This window comes from Saccostrea cucullata, unplaced genomic scaffold (genome assembly GCF_032062105.1).
Source record: "Saccostrea cucullata isolate Sc308-1 unplaced genomic scaffold, CSIRO_AGI_Scuc_v1 ctg2089, whole genome shotgun sequence".
NCBI lineage: Eukaryota > Metazoa > Mollusca > Bivalvia > Ostreida > Ostreidae > Saccostrea > Saccostrea cuccullata.
This window is the reverse complement of record NW_026922317.1, coordinates 133,513-149,762: the sequence shown is the minus strand read 5'-3', so window position 1 is coordinate 149,762 and position 16,250 is coordinate 133,513. Positions and strand designations below refer to the sequence as shown.

The window sequence follows — 16,250 nt, the reverse complement described above, 5'->3', positions numbered from 1 at the left end:
TAAATGTTCTACTTTCGTATTTGTAGGTATTATGTGTCCAGTGGTAAGGAGCCTATTAGAATAGCATAAAAAAAGAATGTACAATTGATTTATCAAAATTTTTTTTGTTTCCTTTTCCTTCGAGACTTTTTTATTCTCATGTTCATAACTAAACCTAAACATAAAAAAAAAATGCTGGCCTTATAATGAAGAGAGGGGCCTCTTTCAAAATAGATAAATTCAGGGCCACTTGGTCAGGGGTACCATGGGGGTACTTTGACTAAAAATAAATTAATGCTTTGAAATCTGCCCTTTGATAAGCAATGGTGCCTCTTATCAAAATTTGTGAATTTCATGGCTTTTGGATTAAAACACGAACCAAATACGATCGCTGGAAAGTTGTTACATGATACTCAGGTGACCTATAAGGCCTGTGGGCCTCTTGTTCAGATTAGTTATCTCATAATACGCATTCTCATGTTTATTTCTTCTTGCACAATTTCTTTGCATTAACACATATACGGACATGCCTTCATTTGTTAAAGATTATCCAAAAACGAGTAGATGGAGTCCTCAGTTTTGACCGTGTGTGGTCTGAGTATAAAAATGGATTTGGGGAACCGGAAGGGAATCTTTGGATAGGTAGATACAAATAACAGCTTTTTAAAAAAAAAAAGTTTTTTTTAAAATCCAATTTAAATGTTTTAAATTGTTTCTCTTCTTTTGTTATGAAGATTAAACTATTAAATATGTGAAGATTCCATTTGTTTACGGGAGTTGCTTTGTCAGAATTAATACTTTAGAAATGAATAATGTTTAAGTTGTTTTAATCCCTAAATATTGTTATAGTTTTTTTAATCCTAATAAATGTTTAAAAATTGATTTTTCATGAATATTTTGAAAAAAAAAATCAGTGTAACTGTGAAGGATAAATTTCCTTTTATGAACGAATACTTAAGGTAATTTTGACTTTTTGGCTCAGATTCGGATTTAAATGAAAAGTTAATTATATATCATGATACTTTTTTTCAATATTTACATCGAAACAGGAAATGACGTAATCCATCAGTTAACAAAGGGAAGGAACTCGTCCCTCAACGTTTCGATTACATTAGTGAATGGCAGCAGCTTGTATGCGTTGTATGACAGATTTTCTGTTTCCACTGAAGCAGACAAGTATAAACTCTTCTTAGAGGGGTATTTGGGGGGAACATTAGGTACGTGAAATGTATACATTTACAAAAACTAAAACGAGAAAAGAATGAAATAGGGAGAGAGAACAGCGACTGATTTTTTCTGTTGTACATACATGTAGCTTAAAATATCTTTGAACTAAGATTTGTTTACCGTAATTAATGCATCTTCCTCCTGGAAATAAACGAACTACATACGTAGTTAATTAAAGAAGTGATGCACTTTAGATATTGTGAATTTCGTGGCCCCGGGGTCAGGGATTTGGGTGTTACATAATACCGGGCTTTAGATAATATACACTGTAAATGCATTAATTCTTTTTAAAGCTTCTATGCACTTGGATATTTACAAATCAAAGTACTGAATCGAGGTGACGTCTTCCAGTAAAATGTCAAATTCACCCTCAAATAACTGGCATATACAAAAATTTAAATCTAGGAGAAACCTCACTAAAAATCAATGGAAAGAAAAAAATTAGCAACACGACGATGCATTTTTTAACTTATTTGATTAAAAAAACTTAAATAGTTATCCTTAAGAACCCGTCACCATAACCTCGCATTTCTCTTCAAATTAAATTATCATTTCAATTGTTTCTTGTTACACAGTAATAAAGATGAACATTATATTTAATGACATAAACAACAAAGAGCAGAACTGGGCTTCTATAAAACCACTAAATAGAACATGTATCCTGTCAGTGTCGTTATATCCAATGTGTCCTGACTCAGCCTCTATATTATGCCAAAGAATCCCGTAAAATGAAACTTTTCTTGCCTTTTTCTTAAATTTTAAACACGGAAAATTGTTTTAAAGATTTCATATAGCATTTTATTATACGTCATTATAAATATTCTACACAACACGTTATCTGATTGGTTCTAGGTGATCACGTGATAGGGCCGTAAAACTTCTTATCCCGCTTCAGACAGATTACTGATTGGATAAAAGCTAATCAAATGACGCCCTGAAATTTTCCGTATTACGTCGCCGTCGAGGAGTAATATGAAAATCGGGCACGCGATTCCGTTCGAAGCGTTGTTATTGTAAATAAAAATGGCGGCAAGGAAACGGTTTACGTAGGTAGTTTAGTTGAATTTCTTGTTACCGTAACGATATTTTATGTTGATTGTTATTGGATTAAAACTTAATATTTTCATAATATGCACAATTTTTTTTTATTGAAAAAGGTCTTCAGCGACTGTGTAACTAATAATATTTCACGGCCGTCGGCATGCTTTTCATCATATTCCACCTCTTCGGATACTTAGTGCATTTTCCCGCAGTAATTATTTTTCGTTTAAAGAAAACTTCCGAGAGTAGTAGATGTCACAATGGCCTGGTTTGCGTCACAAAATTGATGATAATGTGTTGACCAAATGGTTTTAGTAACTTTACGTTAAAAATGAAAGTGAATTTGAGAGCGGTGCCTAATTTGAAATTTTATATTTATCCAAAGGTTTTGCTTGTTTCGGTATAATAAACAATTCATTGCATGAATGTTCTGGAAACATGAAGACTTATTCAGCCAAGAAATATATTCCTCTCGGGCGAAGCTCTCTGGGAATATGATTTTTCATGGCTGAATAAGTCTTCATATTTCCCTCACTATCATGCAATAAATGTATAGTATTGCATTTTTAGACAGGCATCAGCAATATACACAAATAACGTTTTTCTACCGTATTTCATATGTAAAAATGTCGCGCTTATAACGCGTAGTACATTCCTGCAATTGTACAAATATATAACAAAATAAAATAAATTAGCCGTATTCAACATGGTATTTATGTTGAACCTTCATAAAAATGACTGACAGGTAAAAATGAAAGGATCATTCAGCCAATACGAAAATAGTGATTCTCGGTATATTGACTTCATTATATTTCACTCCCAAGTGTTAGTATTGTGAAAGTTTTGTTGAATTTATTGAATACCATGCGAGATGTACTACAGCATTATGAATAGAGCTCAACGAAGAACATGTACTTGTGCAAGATTTCTCTTTTTGTTATATTGCACAGGTGACGGTATGGTAGACACCGGGTATGCTGGTCGAGATCTCTCTGGGGTTTATTTTTCTACGCCAGACCGAGATTATGACAGGTTCTTAAGAGGAAGCTGTGCTAACATCTGCAAAGGAGGCTGGTGGTTTAACAATTGTTACAATGCCTTTCTTAATGGTCCCTGGGACCCAGGATACTGGACAAAACCATGGTCTCCTGCAGTTATATACGGGGCCTCTGTCAAGAAGACAACCATAATGGTCAGGCGTCATTAGGTTGGAACATAACAAAGTGTATGGGTTAGATTGAGTGATTGATTTCTATTTCGCCGAGTCGGCTATATTTCGGCACGGGGCACCATTTAACGTCCCGTCCGACGGACTTAGATTTTCTTTTAAAAATATGTAAACTGTTATAAATATTGTATAAACTGTTAATAAAAGAAATTGATATATGTACATTAAGATTACTTTAAAATTTTATTCAAATTTTACTGTAATAATCTGTTTCTTTTAGATATTCTAAAATTTATAAACTTGAACATTTGTAAAAAGTTCATACATTGTTTTTACATTTCAAAAAAAGTCTACTTCGAATTGGTGTAAAATCGGAACATTCTAAAAGTACGTAATATAGATATCGGACAGTCGTAGGATATACATTCTGGCTGTAACTCTCTATTCAATAAATATGCATGTGTAATTTTTGAATGACCAATACTTATTCTTGATATAATTACTTCGTCTTGACGTTTCAGACCGAAGTCATATGATTTGTTAACTTTGTTTTCAATAGCATAAAGCTCCCTTTTATCACAAAAATTCCAATAAATTTGCCAAAGATAATCAACATTAATTTTAATTAGATATTTCGAATCGGTGTAAGAAATTTTGAATAAAGTAATTTCATGTTCAAGTGCAGTTTTTGCTGCACTGTCAACCTTTGTGTTTCCAGGGATGCCGATATGCTTGGAATCCCAACAAAAATTAATTGTTTTACCCTGTTGGGTGAAGTGATAATACTGAATTAATATACATGTATTTATAATATAAGGGTGACAAAGATTCTTATTTTGAATTGATGGTAAGCAAAAAATGGAGTATAAAAAGTAAATATGTTGTCACTGGAAGATTTTATGTATTGCATCTACAAAGTTGATTGGCAAATCCCCCTTTTTACTCTCCATATTGTTTTTTTAGAAAAAGGTCCGAATATATCGTGCAATATTACTCACATATCATGCAAAATATTCGCGCACGTAAGTCGGATAGTGGATGTTAAAAATCCAACACTATGTATGGTTGATAAAGTTTGCAATAAGTTTTCAATATTTTTTGAAAAATAATTCTAGTGAAAAAAGGTGTGTTGCGTTTTTAAAGTCAGTCATAATATATTAAAGTATCACCCTCCGTGCCTTGTTTTCTTTCCTATTTCAGGCTGCTTCAGACGCTTATATCATACAGGTCGGTATAACGAATGAACCAATGAATTAATTAATTCACATACCTCCGTTTTTCTCGATTCTTTGTTTTTGCAGTTTTATACAGCTTCATGTGTACAGGACTTTGAATGAAACGCCGTTGAAGTTTTAAGTTACTTATACATGCCTATATACTTTAAAACATAATCCTATGTGATACAATTTATAATTAATTTTTTTAATTTAAAAAAGGATGATGTTTTTCATGAAGGAAGGATTGATTTTGAAGTGAATGCAACAAGCCTGTTTAATGCTCACGCATTGCACTTCTCATTTTTAAATTTTTTTTTTCTTAAATGACTTTAACACATGTTTAATCATTTCATAAAACGATAATGGTGTTTTATATTACAGCACCGTCTAAATAATATAAAGATTTAGTTTAAATTTTTCCTACTCAAATGTTATAAATGTAATACATGAAAATAAGTCATTTTTTTAAAAGAAGGCATAAAGTGATTTATCGGCAGGCGGGCTGTTTATTATACCGGTATAATTGTATAAAGGCCAATGTCAATTGTAAATAAAATTAGATAAAGAACAATAGAAAGTATTATTTATTTTTTTTTAGTATTAAACTATATAGAGGACTGGGTAATATTTATAAAGTAAAATTGGATAAATAACACAACGGTCGTGAAACTAGAGCAAAGTTCCTTGCAAAGCAACGAGTAGGTATTCCGTCCTGTTTGACCAGAAGTAACTTTTATTTTTAAAAAAGAGAAATGACGTCTCTAATGATTTAAGTACAGGTCTCTGTAAGAATCAGACAAAAGGTGAATCATGAGGGTTCTCAGAATTTGATGATTTTACACACATAGGTTTCTCTTACCCTATGAACCACGTATGTAAAATGAAAATTATTTTGGGTCCTGGTTACTATGGAAACATGGCCAAAGAAATTTTCCCTAGCAACCGGTCAATTTTCCATGTTTATGGACAAATATATCACTAAAATTAGAGGCTTGAAATTGAATGTGAATATTACCAGAGGAGTTCTTAAATAATGTTATCATAAAGATAAACATTTCAAGTGATAAAACCATGTAATACATACAATTTTTATTTCAAGATATTTCTTTTACGGGCAATGGAAGATATGCATGTATTGCATTTTTTGCTGATTCAGCATTTTTGTTAATTTGGGCAATTTTCAAGGCCATATATCTCAAACTTCTTGCACAATACAAGAGTATGGTATATTTTACATAAAGGCAGAGGAATATCCTTTTTGGAATTTAAATTCAAAAACGTGTGTTTTTTAATATTTACAATTGGTTGCCTAGCAACAAAAATGGATGTTTTGATTAAGAGAAAGAGACAAATTGTCAAATATGCGAGTTATTTATGGAATTAAATCTTATCGGTGGATACCAAAATCAATTTTTAAAGTAAAAACATATTTCTGAGACTTCTTCATGAATCCAGGAATATTTTGCATATACTTATCGCCATAGTAACAGAAAATTCCCCATAGCAACAAAGAAAATAAATCCACTTTTGACATGCACTCATTCACAGATTTGATTATTTTCGTCTAGAAATGATTTGGTAAATATTAAAAAATAGTGTTGAACTTTAACAATATTAATTTTTGATCTTAATTAATGCATAGCAATATTACTGAGCTTATAACATTAATAAAATTATACATTACAAGGAGCTAAAGTTATTTTCTAAAGTCTCTATATATAAGCATTTTAAGACCAATTCTCCGTACATGTAATTATCAAAATTGGTTGGCAACACATACTTACAGATTTGAATTTTGTCTGTCATAATTTTAAACAAATGTGTGATTGATTGTGAAATGTAAAAGTATATTTGAATTATAACCTCGGTTTACCGTTGCCATGGAAACGGGATACAGACTTTCTCATTTCTGTAAATCATGAAAATCTGCTCTTTTCATGAAGATGTCCAGAAATGAAAGGAGATAATTAAATTTGTGTTTAATTTTTTTTAAACCAGTGCTAGAGATTCAAACAACAATGTTTACGGTTCAATTTTAATTTCACACTTGTTAGTGGTCATGCTAGGTACTCGAAAATATCAAAATATGGTAAATTTTGCTGTTTTTAAATGCTTAAGACAAAAAATACAATCATTTACAAATTAAGCATAGAAAAAGGAAGGTCAACATTTTATTACATTAAACATTTTAAATAAAAATTCGGTGGGCAAATGATATGCATAAAAGAATTTTAAAGGTGAATATTAATTTTTCTGCATTTTGAAGCATTTTTGCTTCCCAATTACTTCCCTTGGATTACTCTCTAAATGATTTTTTAATAAATAATTATTACACGCCGGGAGCAAGCCCCTGTGCTTTTTTTTTTTTTCCATTTTTTGGCTTTCATGCATTTAACCGAGATTCCTCGGCTTTGAAAATTGTGACACCTGAGGGGGTCTCTGCCCTGACTCTCCCCCGACCCCGGTACATTTCGCAATAAAAATATAACGTTACCAGTACATGTAAAAGCACGTTGATGAGAGACAATGTAGACATATGCCAGGTCAGAGAGTGACAGACACAATCTCTATATAACACTGTATATATACTCAGAGTAGCTTGCTTAGACGGGTTAGATGATTTACAATTTTTACCAGTTTTCTTCATGAGCAATCTTTTTATGAATTTAAAAAATGAATCTGGGTGCACAGGGACTTGCCCCCGGTGTTTAAAAAATATTTATTGAAATATCATTGTTTGTATAATTGGTATATGATATTTTTATTTATTTTTTTTTTACAATAAAAGCACATCTTCAGCTAGCACCAAATTTTATTTCAATGCAATAATACATTTCCTTTATTTCCCTTAACTGTAACTGTAAAGTTGGGGGGTGTCTTCTAATAAACATTTCCTACAGTAATTTTACGTTCGAAAAAAAGAAAAAAGAAGAAAAGCCCCCACCCCTTGGACCCCCTGTTGCTACATCCTTTGTTTGAAACAATTGTCCAAATTGTGTATAATAAAACTACAATACATCAATAGGGAATCAATGCCCTAAGCAGGACAAATACAGAAAAAGTGCCTGCAATTGTCGAAAGTCAATACTTGCCATATAAATGTGGGACAAAAAAAATATAGCCTAATATTTTGTACTGTAAATTTCTATCCCTAGCGTTCATAGCATTATTGATCACTTTGCATGAGATGATATATTTTTACCAAGCAATGGATTTCGAAAATCAACATACATCTTTCGAAGTCTGCAGTCGTCCGCGTGGCGCAGTGGTTAAAGCGTCTGCTCGAGAGTCGCAAAGGAGTCAATCCTTACGTCCAGGGTTCGAATCCCACTGTGGGACATGGATACTGGTCCATCGGATGAGACCGTATAAACCAAGGTCCCGTGTCGCAGTAGGTGCTGGCATGAAAAAAGATCCCTCCCTGCTCAATGGCCCTCAGTGCCAAGTATTTGACAAAATTTGCAGCTCTCCACCGTCTCCATGTGAGTGAAAAATTCTCGAGAGAGAGACGTTTAACAATATACACAATCAATCAATCGAAGTGTACAAATTCTCTTTAATTTTTGTGTGGTATTTTTTTTTTAACTTGAAAAACATATAATATATAGTGTTACTTGAAAGGAGGGATGTTTTGATGTATTCAATAGGTATACCCATATACATCAATACACTAAAAATTGTACAACAAAACATAATTATATCTGCACCCCGCACTTTGTACCCTTTTCAAAATACATATAACATTATGGTAATATATATTGTGAATTAGGTGAATTTCCTCTTGAACTGGTCAGGGAAAAGAAAATCCTTAAATATTTTTTTTTTCTTTTTAAGTAGTGACTAGTGATAATTGTATTCTTCAAGCATGTCTCCTAAAAAGGACAGAAAATAATGATGACTGCATTGTAAATATTAAAAGTGAATTTCATTGGCTAGGCTTTGCAAAATTGTACATGATAGATAGAAACTGTAACACAGTGTACATATGTACTATACTCCCGAAGACCAAGTGCCCTAAGTTACTTACCGGTAGTCATGTTATTGCACAGAATAAAAAAGAATTATGTTATCTAGGAAAATTTGTGCAACTAGCGAGTGCATCAAGAATAGTGCCTTTCACTTGTTTATACATTATAGAAAATATAATATGTACTGTACATGTTGCATGTTAAGCTCATCATTATATTTATTATTAAAAATGTATAATTGTGAGATATATGTCCCTTTAACTTCAATAAACTGAACTAAACTGAGATAAAATAAATAGAATTCCTAATGCCATCAATGTACCTTAATTTTCAAAGAATACATTCATTTCCAAATGTTTGAATTTATTTAAAAAAATGTTTTTTTTATATTTGCAAAATCTGATTTCTACTTCGTGCACTATTTAGAATACCAGTACCCACTAGATTTTCTGACTTCAGCCTAAATTTGCATGTTTCATTAGCTATCTGTTTACTTTACTAAAATTGGGCTAGTGCTCCTATCTTGAGAGAAAAAAAACAGGGTGGGGTTGGGTTGGGGGTGGGGGGCAGTAGAAGGAAGGGGATACAAGGCTGCACTGAAGTCCCCATTGGGTTTAGGGCATGGGACTAGTGGGGGTCCACAAATGAAAGATGTTTTTTCCTTGATTTTAGGATAGTGGATATAAATTTTATATACATTAGTGTACATGTACAAAATCTTCAAACGGGAGGGTGGATGACCGGCACACCGGCACTGGATCTGCATTTGTGACATGTATACATCCCTAGGACCTTGCAACACCACAACACCAACAACATAAGAAAATTTGATCATTTTCTTCTTTTCCGTGTAACCACGGAAACAAAGTACCAGTGGTTTAAAGTAATATCTTGCTGCTTTTGGAATTTGCTTTCTTGGGTACTATTTACATGTTCTCATAAATAGGCACTGTCAGAAGGGTATATAAACAGTTCGATTTTGTGACACCTGATTGCACACTCAAAACTCGTGGCCAACATGTAGTACTCCTTGCGTGGTCTTTGATTTTTTGCGTTTTTTCCTTGTTTTTATGTGCATTTTCTGTTTGTAAATGATGTATCGACCCATTTTTTTCATGATACTTTTGTCCTGTTTTGGAAAAAGTACGTTAACTTTGATAATTTCATCGCGACCGAGTAGCACGGCTATGTAAATTTGTAAGATGTACGTCTACACTTGTCGGATCTCTACAGCAAAATACATTGAACTGATCTGCTCCTTATATATGGGTTGTAGGGAGAGCGTTGAAGAACAGGAAACATTGCGGACTTTGCCTTTTTACGATTAGTGTTCAGCTTTAATCAAGAAACTTGTTATTTGACTCACCTTAAATAGTACTTATCTGGAAGAACTTAAGTTACATTGGATACATGTATCACTTAAGAAATAAGACGTACCCCCTCCCTTTTAGGGGTAGGTCGGGACCACAGATATATTTAATCTTTCCAAGCCTGAACTGATTTTTGCTTTGATCCCTGCTACGGTGCTCAGGTGAGGGATGTGGTCCCTGGGCCTTTTGTTTCAAATTTTAATTGATGCATGTTTTTTTCTGCTTAATTCCCTAGCACTGCTCTTTTTGGAAGAATAAAGTTTGAAAATTTTGAAATGTGAAAATCTATATTAATTATGACCAAAACAATATACGTCTTTATATTGATCATCTGAGTGAGTTATATAGAAATGTGATTTTTTTTAAATATAGGATAAAATAAAAACATGCATATTTATACAGTTGAAGGCTTGCTTTGGTTTCGTCCCTGGAAAATGTTTCAAGGCTCTTTTCTCTAATATTTTGTTGTACATTTATTTCAACCCCTTTACATGTAACTGTGAGATTGAGATTGAAAGAAAACTCGTCTAACTTTTATGGCCTGGAACCTTGCCACTTGTTTGTTTATAGGTACAAATGTTAACTATAACACTCTAAACATGTTAAAAAATGCCATATGGCGCTTAATAACTTTTCATGATTGCTACATGCTCATTGTTGTTGCCATGTGTAAACGTTAAAAACATTCTGAGATTATTGCATAAGCAATGCTAGTCCGAAAAATCTGACGTTTTCCTGTTTTTTTTTTTACGATTTTGATACTTTACATGCCAGGAAAACGTCAGATTTTTTGGACTAAAGCAATGCATGCCCCTACCGGTTTCTACCTTTTCTCTAGAATGTCATTTTATAATATGCAAAAGTTATGACCATGCTAAAAGTGTTTGATGTTAAAAATTTTGAGGTTATGCAAAAAAATAAAACGCATAAAGACGGAAATTTAACTCATTTTTTTTAACATCTTCTTTTGGCTTCATCATCATTCATGTTCACCATGTTGACCTTTGGAATTTAGCACAGAACGAACCCGATCTTAAACCATTGTGAAAAAAATTAAAACGCCATAAATCTATCAAAAATCAATGAAGCGTAACAACATTCAAACTTGATCTGTGACTTACCAAGATACACTCACATGCCGAAATTCAGCTTAATATCTGCAAGCGTTTAGAAAATAAGTGTGGAAATCCAAGTAGAAGAGACTTACAGACAGATATAGGGACAGCTAGACCGACGCAAAGACTCAGAGGAAACCTATAGCCCCCTCCAGTTTCACGGGTTGGGGACTAATAAAGTACAAAAAATGTACTGATGCTCTTAAATCACTGTGGTCTGTCAAACACTGAATAATCTTTACAAACATATATGAGTGCATGTCAAAAGTGGATTTATTTTCTTTGTTGCTAAGGGAAATTTTCTGTTACTATGGCGATAAGTATATGCAAAATATTCCTGGATTCATGAAGAAGTCTCAGAAATATGTTTTTACTTTAAAAATTGATTTTGGTATCCACCGATAAGATTTAATTCCATAAATAACTCGCATATTTGACAATTTGTCTCTTTCTCTTAATCAAAACATCCATTTTTGTTGCTAGGCAACCAATTGTAAATATTAAAAAACACACGTTTTTGAATTTAAATTCCAAAAAGGATATTCCTCTGCCTTTATGTAAAATATACCATACTCTTGTATTGTGCAAGAAGTTTGAGATATATGGCCTTGAAAATTGCCCAAATTAACAAAAATGCTGAATCAGCAAAAAATGCAAAACATGCATATCTTCCATTGCCCGTAAAAGAAATATCTTGAAATAAAAATTGTATGTATTACATGGTTTTATCACTTGAAATGTTTATCTTTATGATAACATTATTTAAGAACCCCTCTGGTAATATTCACATTCAATTTCAAGCCTCTAATTTTAGTGATATATTTGTCCATAAACATGGAAAATTGACCGGTTGCTAGGGAAAATTTCTTTGGCCATGTTTCCATAGTAACCAGGACCCTGAGAAATCAACGGAAAATAGACGTGCAAAAAGGGGGACCTTTTTAAAACTGAATTTATTTTAATTAAGCTGTTTTATTATCACAGAACACAAATACTTATGGAAATAGCATAGTATAACCCACTCTGTACTGTATGAGTTTAGTCCCATCGATGGACAGTCACGTGATGAACGCATAGTACGTGTACTGAATGTAGTTCATGAACAAATTTCAATATCGCAAGGGCATACCCTGGTTGAAATTAAAAATTCAAGCTATTAATTGGTTCTGCATAATTTGTAGTTTCTGAAAAGTGCTGCTGCTTTGAATATAATTCGCGTTTTAAAAGTTAAATTTTCAGGTAAATAAGCCATTGTTGAAATATGTTTGACTTTTACCAAATATCTTGTGTACTTATAAAATCACGCCCTCGATTTAAAGGAAGCAGCAGCACTTTTCAAGTTAAGAAAAATATCCTTTATCTATATTCAAAAAATGATTAAGATCTATTAAGTGTATGCACTTGCGAAAGTACGATTTTATGAGGCATCTCGATGTAAAATATACGTAACCCGTACATAAAAACACGACATATTTGATAAAATACATTCTCTTGATACTTGATTAATAATCGCTCTAAACAAAAGATAAGCATTGGTATTAATCGACTATTTAAAACCTGTAAATGATATTCCGTTTAATAAAAAAACGCATTTTTCATTGTTGAAAAATTCCCCAATCTGCTTCTCACAGCACATGAAATACGTCATTTTTACCAAAATGACGTCATGTTTACAAGTTCATCGCGATCAGTGCTTTGTCTATAACCAGCTACATGGGATTTAACTAGCAAGTTTTTTAAATGCATTGATAAGTTTTATTGTTGTTTATTATGCTAATAAAGTTAAAAATTGCAAACTATTTCATTTTCAGGTATAATGAGAAATACATAAAAGTCAAATTTTTGTGTGACGTCACAGTAAACTTTTCCCGTATAAATTAGGCCCCGCCCCCTTATTCAAGCCTTACAATGTAACAATGCTGCGTATTATACAATTTCAATCGCCTGTTACAAAACAAATGGAAAAATATAGAATACAAGTAAAAAATCATATATTTCAAATGGAAAATTCTACATACAAATTAAAAATTTAGAATACAAATAAAAATTTATACAATTCAAATGGAGAATTATTCAATACAAACTGAATACAATTAAATAAAATTATACGATATTAATGGAATACAAATAAAATTATTCAATAAAAATGGAATACAAATAAAATTATACAATAAAAATGGAAAAATTTTCTGTTCAAATGGAAATTATACAAATAAATCATTTACAATGTAAATGAAAAAGACAGAAAATAGCAACGTTTGACACAAAATATATGAATGCATCATTTTGGCTGAATATTCCATAGACATGATAGAGTAAAAGGAAATATTTAGCCTAAATATAATTTTAAAATTATTGATACCATGTTCATTAACCGCGGTAGATTATATATACAACAGGTAAAAGGTGTTGTAATACATTATCGAGATGAATAATAATATGGGCCGAAGCAACATGGTAACAAAGCGTGGTGGGTACCGACGTGCCCATGAACCCATCCAAAAAGTGTGTCTCGCAAATTAAAAAAAACCCGTGTCATTCTTAGCTAGCTGTGAAAGAGTACAGAGCGTTTCCTTGTAAAATTCAAAGATGGTACGCGCATGGCACATGAACGAAGTGACGGAGGACCAGAGGAAACCTCATATGACAGATCCACCACAATTCGTCACTTTGGATCAACTGAAGGATCTGGGAGTTTTATATTTTGAGGTACTCAAGAAGCAATAGTATAGGTGCACAATTTCATTTTATTTTATGCTTGAATGGAGGCAAAATGCCATGCGGTCGTTTTAAGGCTAAAAAATTAGTGTAAAAAGTAAATGGGATGATTTTTTTAATGGTTGACTTTTGTACACATCAATAATTATCGTGTACATATATCAAATAATGTTTTATTATACTTCTGTTAAAATGTTTCCTATATAAAGTTTAGAATGTAAAATAACTATCCTTTATAGTCCACGCATAGCAAAGCTATACCCCGGGGTATAGTTTTTGCTATTCACCCTCGGTAAATTTTCGTGCAACTGTACGTTGCCGCCAATTTTGATTTCCAGTCATATATCTTTGAACTGATGATGTCATAATGACTTCGGTAGCATTGTGACGTCATCAGGATTTCAGATTATTCTTGCAGAATTATCTTACTCCAAAAAAATCCAAACCTCAGAAATTATATCATACATCAGTATAATGAAACGCTTATCCACTTGTTGTGAGTGAAATTTTCAAACCCTTGACATTTCTTTCCCCTCCGGCAAGTGCTCTTAATTTTTACGGGTTTGAAAACAATACCTATATGCTTATTTTTACACAGTGGATACGTGTATAAAAAAATAAGTATATGATAAATTGGAGCTTTGAATCAATGATTCGTAGGCATTATGTATAATAAAGACTTCAATATACTTACCGATACTTACTATTAGACCAGCTCTGACCCAGCTAAAGCCGAGGAGCAGGTGACTAAGTTACGAAAAGACCGAGGCTACACCTACCAGGACGAGATCGTATGTAGCAGGGAAAAACTGCCTAACTACGAGGAGAAGGTATTCGGCCTATAAAACGTTCTGTCATAAAGTGATTTCTTGTTGTTTTATGTGCAACGCTGTGTTCAGGCAGGATTGCCCTTAAGACCCGGAAGCCGGGTATCTTATAGACTCTTGGTTATTCTATTTAACCTCAACCCCCTATAGCTGTTAAGCTGTTAAGGGTAAGGGAAGACAGTCCAAATTCCTACTATTTTAATGCTCCCCGCTAATATAATTCTAAGGTTTGATATGTAGGGGTTCTCCTGTTGTTGTAATTATCCCTTTCTTTCACTTTATTGGTTTGTAGTTGAAGATTTTCTTCACGGAGCATCTGCATTCAGACGAAGAGATTCGCTATATTACAGAGGGCAGTGGGTATTTCGACGTCCGCGATAAAAATGACAAGTGGATCCGAATTGAAGTGGTTCCGAATGACCTGATCATCTTGCCGGCTGGCATTTATCATAGATTTACGCTTGACGAAAAAGTAAGAAAATATGCTAAAATACTTGATTATGAGGACGCAATGATCATTATTGACTTTGTCTAATTCTGATAAGCGTCGGGATGATCGAATATGCCTAATGGAGACGAATTTCCAAAAAGGTTGTATCTGGTAGAGGCAGCTTAATTATCATTCTTCAAATTTTTCTATGAAATTAAATACCATGAAAGATACATGTAGGTGCTTTTAGTTGATCAGTTTGTTTGTTAATTTATTTGTATACTTATTTGGTAGATAATTTTCTTTGTATTTTAACATTCAATATTTTTTTTTGAAATAGCTATTTTGATAATTTTAGTTTTTATACAAAAAAATATTTTTAGAACTACATAAAGGCTCATCGTTACATGTATGGGGAAGAGATAGGGCTTTCATTTATGACAGACCGGCCGATGACAAGATTATACGAAAAGAATACATCAGAAACCACCCAAGCTCAGGTTAAACCGATCCCGTTTATAAAGCTCCTGATAACAGTTTATTCTACATGGACTGACTGATTGTATACCAGAGATAATTTTATTGATGAACATCTTAAGTATCATGATACTAAGTATGCTACTGAGTGGGTATTATGTACCTTTTTGAAGAGCACAATACTTCATTCATGTTTTTGGTTTGTTATACAGAATTCAAAATTCCCATTTACAATTTATGAAAAAAAAAATCATACATGTCTATAATTCATAATTTTGTTTTAAGCATGTGCTGAATCACGATCTCTTTTCAAATTGCAATTGGAAAATTACGAGGATTATATGAAACGTTAAGAAACTTTAAGAATTTAAACGAAAATTTTTGCAGATAAATTGCAATAATTTTGCATTAAAGCGTTAATGTTTCTTGCATTTTACAGTATCAGTACAACACACTAAAGGAGGAAATATTTATTTAGAAGAACGTTTGACTTTTTTGAAATTTAACGGGGTAAAGCGTCAAAAGATTTAATTTTCCCGTGCCGTACATTGAGTTATTTTAACACTTTATTAGTTTTGTAAATAGACAAAATTATTTTTGCTAATTTTTTCCAGAAAATTTTATCTACATGAAGCACAAAATACATATATATATTTCATCTCATACGTATATAGGTCTATATAACATTCCGATTAATGGTCTTCATTACAATT

General features: G+C 32.5%; 1 long non-coding RNA gene and 1 pseudogene across 1 annotated transcript; both read left to right on the top strand.

The window, feature by feature from the left end:
* The first annotated feature begins 561 nt into the window (after positions 1–561).
* Positions 562–3,474, top strand: LOC134261593 (uncharacterized). Its single transcript, XR_009990847.1, has 3 exons — positions 562–621; positions 1,029–1,196; positions 3,198–3,474. It is a non-coding gene; the product is annotated as an uncharacterized LOC134261593 (long non-coding RNA).
* Positions 3,475–13,566: 10,092 nt separating this feature from the next.
* LOC134261592 (acireductone dioxygenase-like) lies at positions 13,567–15,926 on the top strand (annotated as a pseudogene).
* The last annotated feature ends 324 nt before the right edge of the window (positions 15,927–16,250 follow it).